Source organism: Anarrhichthys ocellatus, unplaced genomic scaffold (genome assembly GCF_004355925.1).
Source record: "Anarrhichthys ocellatus isolate YVR2014 unplaced genomic scaffold, GSC_Weel_1.0 scaffold49, whole genome shotgun sequence".
In the NCBI taxonomy this organism is placed as follows: Eukaryota; Metazoa; Chordata; class Actinopteri; order Perciformes; family Anarhichadidae; genus Anarrhichthys; species Anarrhichthys ocellatus.
Genome location: NW_022280079.1, coordinates 1,038,124 through 1,049,389, shown reverse-complemented (window position 1 = coordinate 1,049,389; position 11,266 = coordinate 1,038,124). Strand labels below are relative to the sequence as shown.

The 11,266-nt window shown below is 43.9% G+C and overlaps 1 pseudogene; it reads right to left on the bottom strand.

Moving 5' to 3' along the window:
* Window positions 1-561: 561 nt before the first annotated feature.
* LOC116395721 (transmembrane protein 178B pseudogene) lies at window positions 562-2,259 on the bottom strand (annotated as a pseudogene).
* Window positions 2,260-11,266: the final 9,007 nt, after the last annotated feature.

The window sequence follows — 11,266 nt, the reverse complement described above, 5'->3', positions numbered from 1 at the left end:
TACATATTGTACTTTTTACTGTACTACATCTCAGAGGTACATATTGTACTTTATACTGTACTACATCTCAGAGGTAAATATTGTACTTTTTACTGTACTACATCTAAGAGGTAAATATTGTACTTTATACTGTACTTCATCTCAGAGGTAAATATTGTACTTTTTACTGTACTACATCTCAGAGGTAAATATTGTACTTTTTACTGTACTACATCTCAGAGGTAAATATAGTACTTTTTACTGTACTACATCTCAGAGGTAAATATAGTACTTTTTACTGTACTACATCTCAGAGGTAAATATTGTACTTTATACTGTACTACATCTCAGAGGTAAATATAGTACTTTTTACTGTACTACATCTCAGGTAAATATTGTACTTTTTACTGTACTTCAGCTCAGAGGTACATATTGTACTTTTTACTGTACTTCAGCTCAGAGGTACATATTGTACTTTTTACTGTACTTCATCTCAGAGGTACATGTTGTTCTTTACTGACACTACAAACATATGATGATCTTATAGAATATGATGCATTGCTGTAGATTAAACTAACCAACAGTATGTAAAGGAGTTAAAACATGCAGCATACACATACAACATGGACCTTTGCATGAGGAGATTCTGTCGAACTGGATCTTATTGACTTTGAATTGAACACCCCTGCCCTAGCAGATGAATTCAGTCACCATTAAGCCTGTGCAGATCTCGACCTAAGTGATGGATCTCTGGAGATGAGTAGGCCTCCTCCACAACTAACTGAAACAACTTGATGGAAGATGTAGGACCTCACATAAACAGCTCTGAGTGCCCTTCACCTCTTCCTGTCTTGTGCTGAGTGGTTATGACAAGCCCATATATCCTGAAATGATTATATCATTATTTGCAGTTGCAGGGTCATGCCAGCACTCAGACCTGACAAGAGGAACAGCAGGCACGTACTGCTATTCGACGTCATAATTAAACCCCTTTTCTGCAAAATAGCAAGCCGTTCAGACCCCCTCACACACAGAGAGACAGGGCGCTGTGTCTTTCTTCGGACAAACATTTGTTTCCACATAAGCAAGACAATAGCTGGATGCCCTTGTTCGCCCTTTGGTCAAATGAACAATCGTCACAATGCCGATATGATAGATGTCACATCCGTGCTGTGTTGGTGTCTGGATTACACACTGCTGTATCTGCAAAGACGTATAGCCTCTTTAGCTGGTTGTTTATGTCATCGTTACCTTTCCGGATGAGGTCCTCGATGTCTTGGTCGAAGCCAAGCCGATAGCATTTCCTCCACAGCCCCATGTTGGTTGAGTTATACTGCCTGCTGCACTCATCCGCTGCGCTCATGGCAAACAGCTGCCGTCGATTCCGGGCCAGCAGCAGCTTCTCCTCCCAGCGGGGCAGGCTGCTCCGGCTGCTCCGGCTGGCCCGCAGCGGCAGGCTGTTGTTGGGGATGTAGATGAAGCCCGGGTCCTTGCGGCGGCTGGAAAAGCTTCGGCACCGCTCCCTGTACCTCCTGGCGTCAGTCTCGTACCAGTGGTCGGAGCACATCGCCACAGCCAGCATGCCCAGGGCGCAGAGAGAAAGAGAGAGCCCGGCGTAGAGCAGTAACTTCCCGGCAGCCATGCTCGCTTCTGTCAGAGCCGCATCAGCACCTCGACACACGAACAGCTTCTCTGCGGCTTCCCCGCGAGTTCAGCTCACATCACCTCTGGAGAGCAGCGTCGGGACCATTATATATGGATAGGTGGCGATTTTGTGCAAAGAGCCGGAAAACCTTTCCGGTAACACGGCTCACTGGCGAAATAAAATGTTAGATCTCTGTATTCCGGTGTTTTGGGCGAATAAGTGACAAGGTCTTGCCTGAGTGTTCGGTGGTGCAGCAGCTTGGCGGCGGAGACCGAGAGGAGGACGCTTATCTCATGTCAGCCCGGGATCTTCAGCATCCATCCATCCATCTGAGCAGGGCGACATCAACATGCACAAAACACATTAGCATTACGGGTCAAGCATACGAAGCTATATTTCACACAAAATGCGCCCTAATGCATAACACACACTAAAACGATAGACAAAAAAGGGGGCATAGAACCGAAACATATCTACATTTATACAATGTCATACTAAACCAGGAACAATATGCAACTCACGACAGGACCAGCTTAATATAACTGTACCTGCTTTATCCACACAGAGCCGGTGCAGACCGCAGACCATCAGCAGGAGAGGTAGAAGGCTCAGCCACAGTCAGCGTCCCCTTTAGCCGACGTTTGATAGGATGACGGCCTGTCCATGGACCAATCAACAGCAGTTAGCTTACAGGCTACATGACATTTGACTCAGCGACCATAAACTAGCTACCAGTAGCCAGCTACTTCTGTGCTACTATTACTAGCCTATTTATATCAAATGCTACTGATGTTGTGTATGAAGCTATTTCTGTTACTCAAATCCTGTGCATTATATAGTATACATAGTCAATGACAAGTGACCAAAGAGTGAGAATGTGTAATTTTACTTATAATGCGTATTATATTATGTATTATAGCCTAAAACATGTTTGAGGCAGGATGCAGCTGTCCCAGGGCTCCAGACCATCAGGAGTCTGAGTGCTCCAGGTTTACCATGTTTGTGGTCATTTCGTCAAACTTAAATTTTTTCTTAAGGCATGAACCACTAAAAACATTATGGACTGAAATGATAAGGGCCTTAAAGCAGCACCTGCACGCGGAGGCCAGTCGCATATAGTTGGCATATGCTGACAGCCAATGAAATTGCAGCATTATTAACGCTGTCCAAGGTGCTTGAAAGCCACTTTCATAGCGCTGGTGTCAGCTCCTGGACGCAGGTTCGAGTCTCAGTTGGGTCAAAGCCACTCATCAATGATAAAGAACTATTTATAAATCAAGAAATGTGTATCCAAGTTTACCTTTTACTGATTATCACTAGATTGTAGTGGCAGACAGATTATCAAGTCCTTGACTTATTTATGGCTATTATATTGCAGTTGTTACTGTTCACTATAATGATTCACTTATTAATGAGACATGTAAACATTAGTGAATGAAATATATTTATTAAACACAACAGGGACAGTAAATATTGAACACAGAGCCAATAGTGCAAGGTCACAAATACACAACACAAATATGTTAAACAGATATAATAATGTATATAATAAAAATAATGGGTCTTCCCAGAACACGCTGGAGAGATTACATCTCCCAGCTGGCCTGGGAACGCCTCGGGATTTCCCAGAATGAGCTGGAACATGTTGCCGGTGAGAGGGAGGTCTGGGTCGGCCTGCTTGGCCTGCTGCCACCGCGACCCGATCCCGGATAAGCGGAGGAAAATGGATGGATGGATGGATGGATACAAATAATGTAATTATTAAAATGAGCAAAGACATATACACAACAAAACACTCCCCTTTTCTCTTACTTTCCCTTTTCAACCTCCCATCTCTTTTTTTCTTTCTCATAAAAAGGAGACGACCTGGAACTCATTCCAGGTTGTCTGCTTCTCCATGCCCTGGTCTTTGTAAAAGGAAAAGACTTTACCAGGGCAGTAAATGTACTTCCCTGTTACTCCAGGGAACCCCGTATGAATATGAAGACGGTTTGGATCCTGCTTCAGATCCATCTTACAGAATTGACACTTGCAACCTGTGGGCTGGGATTCAGTCCTCTTCCTCTTCTGCTGTCCTCTCTCCTCCACCCTTTTCCTTGAGGCATCCCGTTCCAGCTGAAAAAACTTTGGAGAAGGAAGATCAGAGATGCTGTCGATTAATTGAGGGAGACGCCACAATGACACCATCTTCATGAGGTTGCGCATAGGAAAGGAGCCTGGCCAGAGACCCGTGGATTCCAGCTCTGTCTTCATCCAGATCCTCTGCTGTGAACAGGTCCACTGGCTGACTTCCTGGTCGTAGCCAGGGAGCTGTGGAGGAGGACGGGTGGGGACAGCTAACGGTCTGGGTAACGGCTCACCTAGTCAGACAAGAATAAACAGAGCAAATTAGTACGATTTTGGGTGCGTCTTGATTTAATCTTTTTGACATGAAAAACTTCTAATGCTAACGTTGATCTCTCTGTGCAGGTGACAGTTGAGCGGGCTCTGCAGACGTCTCAGGAGAAATCAGGGCGGCCTTTGACACTATAGAGAATATTAAACATGTTATTATTATTATTGCCAGTAAGATGAAGCAAGGATGTAACATGACAGCTACACTGTAGTCTGTGAAACTCAGCAAGTTGGACACTTTTTGTCCGTATACAGTGCAGCAGTAACGTTAAAGAACAGTTTTGATGAACACTACATATAGTATATTTTTAAGAGGCAAATACAGGTCAAATAGTACTCACCAGGGACTGACAGTCGCCTCTGTTGATGGACGACCCGCTCCTTCTGGCAGCAGACACATGAGCTCCTGGGGAACAGGCACAGGTCTCTCTACAGTTAGAGCGGCGGCTGCAAGGAGAGAAGGATCACAAAACATAATCAATGGTTTAGAACAGTGAATATGACAGATACGTTTAAATGTTACATGCATTTACCATCTACTTGTGAACCCGGTGCAGCCAGTGCAGCAGATGGTTCTACAACGGAAAAAACCTTGTAAGTCATTTATATTTTGACAATATAGAAACACTACTGTTAGTGAAGGCAGAACGTATCGGTACTTCACCTTTCTCAGCCTTATCCAATGAAATAGACTGTTTCTAAAATTAATATATAAAGAATATACTTAATGCATACACATGTGTTTGTGTTTCAATTGGTTAATATTCAGTCGCCAGTCATTATGATGTAACCTAGGCAGGTGGTACTGTAGACCCAGACCAGCTATCCAGTCTGAAAGTGCTTACCTTTTGCCCTCATGTCATAGTTGCATTGCAGTCTCCTGGTGTACTCAGGACCTGGGGGAGTGTCTGGGGATTCAGGTGGCCATCCAAAGGCCAACTCTACGTGGGTGTGGAGCTCTCTCCCTAGCATGAGAAGTGCAGGCGTACAGGATGAGGTCTCCTGAACTGCAGAGCGACATGACATGAGCACCAAGGGTAAACGGCTGTCCCAGTTGCACTGTTGAGGAGGTGAGTGATGGCAAGCTGCTGGCTCATGTTGGGATGGAATCTTTCCACCAAGCCGTCACTCTGGGGCCGCAGGTGGGAGGTGGAATTCTTGTGCATGCCCAGTCGCTTACACATGGAGGCAAACAACCGGTACTCAAAGTTCCTCCCCTGGTCGCTGTGTATGGTGACCGCTACTCTGAAACAGCTAAACATGCCTTCCATCAGGGCCTCCACGACTATCTCTGCCTCCTGGTCTGGGAAGCCGTACGCCTCTGGCTATTTTGTGAAATAGTCTATGGCGGTGAGAACGTAGCAGTATCCCGTGTCCAAGCAAGGTAGCGGATCTACCTTATCCACTGCCACCCTTTCCATCGGTGCCCCCACTGAAAACTGTTGCAATGGAGAGTAGGAACGACCTGGGGGACCCTTACCGTCACAGTGGCGGCAAAAGTTCTCAATGTCTCTCCTGCACTATTGCTAGTAAAAGCCCTGGCAGAGACGGCGAAGTGTTTTAGAAATGCCAAAATGTCCAGACCCTGCAGCTCCAAGCATGGCTTCCAGCATCGCATCCCGCAGGTCCTTGGGGACCACCAACTGCCACCTCTCCCCCCCTGTTGCTGGCTCCTTCCATGCCCACTGGAGTTTGCCCTGACTCAGGCGCAGAGACCCAAACTGAGACCACAGCCCCTTGGTTGCCTTGTAGGACACTGCCACCTCTTCCCACAGTGGCCGCTGCTGTGCCTCCACCCACTGCAATAAAGTCTGTATGTCTGCGTCTTGCACCTGGTGTTGCCACCACTCTGCCATGTCCACTGTCTGCAGCACAGACTCCATCCTCTTCACACAGTTCCCTCTTGCAGGTCTCCCTCTGCTCGCAGTAGCGGCACCCGTCTGCAGCACATGGACGACGTGAGAGGGTGTCTGCATTGATGTGGCATGCCCCAGCCATGTCTTTCACGTTGAAGTCTTATCTGCCTTTCTGCAGCAGCTGAAAGAGTGGCGCAAACCCCGTTCAAACCTCCTGTAGTATGACACTAGGTCTAAACAACTCTTCAGCTGTTTTTGGTTGGTGGGGATGGGCTGTATGGGTCTGTGACTGCCTGCACCTTCTCTTCCATGGTGCTGATGCCTTCACCTCCTAACGGTGTCCCAAAAAACATACCTCTCTCTGCATAAAGTGGAACTTCTCATGGAGCAGCTCCAGGCCAGCTGCTCTGATCTTTTCCAGCACCAACCGTAGAGACCCCAGGGCGGCCTCGAAGGAGCTGCCATGCAGCAGGCAGCTTGTCCATCAACCTTGCAAAGGTGGCAGGGGCATTACAAAGTCCAAAGCTGAGGACCTTGAACTGCCAGGTCCAGAGACTCATCAATGCAGGGCAGAGGGTATGAATCTTTCTTGGTTACCCCATTCACAGGCCTGTAGTCAGTGCAGAGCCGCCAGCCGCTTATCTTCTTGGGGACCATGACAACTGCTGCTGCCCAGTGGCTCTCAGAAGGCTTGATGATATCTGCCTGCAGTATGCTCAAAAAGCTTCATCACAAGCCTGATGATGAGCCAGCGAGAGGCGGCGTGGGTGACACTTGATAGGCCGTGCATCCCCTGTGTCAATATCATGCTGTAGTAGATGAGTTTGCCCCACCTCCTCCTCACTCCTGGCAAAACTACTATGGAGCATCGCACTCCTTCCACAGTGACAAGGACATAACAAGAATCGGCATTACATGTAAACTCCATCGCGACGACAGGTTCCGAGCATGCATTGTCATTTGCTTCTGGGGAAAGTGGAGTCCGGCTCCCCCGGCTGTGCTGTTGGGCTCCTCCAACTGATTCAGCCGCTACAAGACTTCACCTAGACATTGAGAAATTTGCCCAGAGGAAGAAATGGCCGTGCTAATTTTGTGATGCTGGTCCGTGAATTTGCCATATTATCAGAATGGATTGATTAATATGAAGAGTGTCAATGTGTCCATACTTAGGTTGTTGTCATAGAATGGATCTGCATATCTAAGAAGTTGTCCTTGCGCTACATTGTGGCCTTCAGTGGTGTTAGGCTCGAGGTCTTTGCTGTTCGCTTGTAGCCCTGCAGGCTCATTTGTTCTATATGGAATGCCTTTTTTTATTACATGCAAAGCTTTGATTGAGATTTTGAGACAATAAAAGAGGGAGAACTAGAACTGCAATGTATTAATAATAATAATAATTTGAATGTTAACATTGTGAATGACGTGTCAGAACTTTGAACTATTTGGTTCAGCTTATGACAATCGAGTATTGCGTTCTTAATTCAGGCTTGTAGTTTTGTAACTTGTGTAATTGCTTTTTCTCTCTCCCATTCACTCACGCACACACTCACGCACACACTCACGCACACACTCACGCATGCTCTGAAATAAATTTAAATGAATCCAGTACAATTACATTTTCCAAAGATGACACTTGCAGGTTGTGTTAAAATGGCTTTATTTCACCTTGTCAAAAAAGGTAAGCAATTAATAACCAACTCTCCAATATTTAACACAAAAACATAGCTCATACTGCTGTGAAGCAGTGAAGACATTGTCAGCTGCTTTCAAGCATGTCCAGGTGGACCAGAACACTGTGGTGGTCAATGCTCCGATCGCAGAGCTTTTCATTGCTGCGTCTGGTAAGTATAAGGAACTCCTTAAAAACTAAAACAGTCAGGTGAAACTCAGTGGGTTTGCCCCACAATGTGGACCCAGTAATAGAGGACACAATCAAAGCCTGTAAGGCTTCCAGAACCTGCTGCCAAAAACAAAAAACTGTGATGGTGGCGTCAGAGATCAGGAGAGCTGCCCAAGGAAATAGGAAGGTTTTCACATCTACTCTAAAGTCGTAGAAATGGGAAAACTAAAACTTGGCCTAGATCATCAATGGTGCTCTCAAATGTTTGAAAGATAGCATTTCAGTTGTTGAATTGTATTATTATATACAGTATATATGTGGTCCACTGTTGGCGTTGGCGTTATACAGCCATGTTTACACTTGATAGAAATTAGTTTTAATATCAGATGGCAGAGGTTTATTGTCCTTTTACATCAACAGTACAGTTGTATAGTTACAAATGTCCAGCCATGTTCTCCTGATGGAAAATCTGTTTGTTTTTTTACATGAATGAATGGCTGAGAGGTATGTTTTTATGAGTACATTGTTTGCATCTTGCAATAAATATTGATATGTTCTTGATAGCTTTGTGTTGTGTCCATTTGCCTCGACTTTTGTGAGTTTTGAGGCACTGCTGGCCTTTTAATGTCATTTGTATATGATTTGTAAGCCATAGATAGTCCTCACTTTAGATGAGGTCACACAAAATACTTAACTAACGACGAGTAACTACCTGAATAAATCATCTGTACACTTCCTGCTCAGCAGTAAAAAGCAGACAGACAGAGTGTGAGACCAGCTGGAACACAGTGGAGCATTTAGCAGCTCAAGAGTCAGATATTCTTCTCAGGAGACCAAAAACAGAGCAAAAAGAGAGTGAATATTGGACTTAGTTTCATCAAGTGGACACAAACTCAAGTCATAAGATAATGTTGCTCTGTGTCTGCTGGATATGAATATAGGAAACTGTTTGCCAACACCTTCACAATAATAACTTAATAAGGTGATATGATTTTAATGTTTATCTCTTCTTCCGGACCACAAGTGACCAAATATCAATTAATGCAGCTTTAATTCAAGGATTTAATTGTCATTATGCAACACAGAGATGCACAACGAAACGCTCGTTTTCAACACAACAAACAAAGAAAACAAAGAAAACAAAAACACTAGTCCATTCCTGTAGTGCATTTCTTGAATTTGCATCATAAGGAATGTAACCAGCAGCAACAGAAACACTTCTCTGATCAGATAATATGGCCGACATCTTCACATTAAAAATTTAACATGAGGAAAACATTGTCCATCAACTTTGATTGTGTTTAAGCAGCATCATGATGTAAACACAGAGTCCTCCTCCAGAGTCCTGCTCTCTGACCGCTGTCCGCCCGTCAAGTGCAGCTTGATCCGGGATGAACGATGGAGCCAGGTCTCTGTGAAGATCCATTTGCAGGTACAATAAACATTTGTATTATGAAGTGTCTGCACAGCAATGAAGTGCAATGTTAAAAAATGTCATTTTAAGGCTTATTTGCTTACTGGCTGTTCTGGTGTAATCTGAGGGCAGTAAATAACACTCAGTGTAACCCTGCTCATGGCAGAGGTGCTGATCCCTGCCAGACTGTCTGACCCTCAGACTGTGCTCGTGGCCCATATATTTCCTGTCTGCTGGGAAAATGTCCAGAAGAATCTGTAGCTTCATATCTGGCGCCCTCTTCTGTTAATAAAAACACTATAGAAATAGACTGTGTACTGCTAAAAAGACTTAAAAGACAACTGTTGATAGAAAGATGCAATAATTCAAAAGATCTACCATGTACTCAGAGCAGCTTTACTTTCAGCAATTTATGAAAACGTAATCAAATCTGAACAAAAGCTGAACAAAATAAAAGACGTGCAGGATAAAGCCGGGGGAATGATGAAAAGAAAATTGGCATAACAATTTAATATAAAGTAAGGAACAGGTTATATAAAACTATCCAATTTAGACACAGAACATGTATTTTTACACAGGGTTATTACATTTTTAGGTTGATACTGCTACTGGGCGCTGGGCCATTGTTGTTTACATCCGAAGGAGCAATGGCACAAAATGCTGATGAAGTAGTCGTGCCATCTTCACAGCATACTCTCTCAGGCAGTCATTTGCCTCACATGAAGCTCTTGTGAACTCTCTGACCACGTCATAATAATGATATATTGCGTATTACAATTACATTTCAACAAACAAATGTGCGTGTGTGTCGTCATTGAAGTTGTGGCATGTTGATACATGTTGGACAGCAAGATATGTCTTCTTCTCCCATGAGTATTTTTAATTTTGAGAGGTCATATAACTCTTTGAAATCTAGGATTACAGAGTTGAATTTGTATAAAAACTAAAAAAAGTTCCCTATTCCATTGAATGTTTTTCCTTTTAGGAGGAAGTACATTGCTGTCAGAGGCTCACCGGTCAAACAGGGACCCCACACTTGGTTGCAATGATTTCTTGTGTCTTCCTATTCCGATTTCAAGTGGACATTGAGCCCGTACTTGGTTAGGATCTGTCTCAGAAATGTAAAATGTATCTGCAGAATTCTACATGTCAAGATTCTGTTGGATGTATGTTTGTCCGAATGGGTATGATGACTGAGTGGACCCCATACTTCACTACCGTACAGCACAAATAGCTCGATGACACTATTAAATAGTTTAAACCACATTTTACTTGGAATTCGGAAATTATGAAATTTTGTCTTAATTGCATTTGAGCTCTTTGATTATTTTTTGGTGCATTCACTGCCCTGTTGAAACTCCCTGATGCTGTTATGGTAGGTAGTTAGGACTCATACTATGTTCAGTGGTATGGTTATTTATGGTAAGCTCGTACTAGTTTTCCTTGTATTTACTGCCAGGGCCCAGTTCTGACAGAACTGTTCTACTGTTGCTGTCCTTGTTCAGTAGGAGACAGTAGAACCAGGTCATCACCATACAACAGACACTTCACCTCTCTATCTAGATGGGAGAGGCCAGGAGCAGCACAATGATTCAACCGAACAGCAAGTTAATTTATATATACATTAAATGAAGTCAGACGAACGCCTCTCTGGTGAAGAATTCAGTTTGTCTGTCTCTTATTCTAACAGCACGTTTTTTTCTAAATACATTGATTTAACCAGATCATACATTTTTCCCTCTGTACCACAGTGTAGAAGTAATGGAGCCCTTCATGCCAAATAGAGTCAAAAACAATGAAACAAGTACATTTCTTACCATTTTTTGTTTGGTGCACATATTTGTTAATTAACGTGTGAAGGATAAATGTTTCTGAAATACATTACCCACCCAAGCTTTCATTTGTTATGTATTTATGTGAAACAAAACATCACTCATTTAGTAATACAATAAAAAACTTCAAAAATCACTACAAACTCACTGTTGGAACATTATATTGATGTGATAACGATTCTTATTTTGAGTGCGCGCGTGCATCAGTCAGGAGCCACAACCGGATGTTGTCGCCCCGGCGGAGCGCGTGTGCGGCCGGCGGGCCATATAAAGGTCTGGGCTGACAGCGGCGTGGCCTCTGCGGTTTAA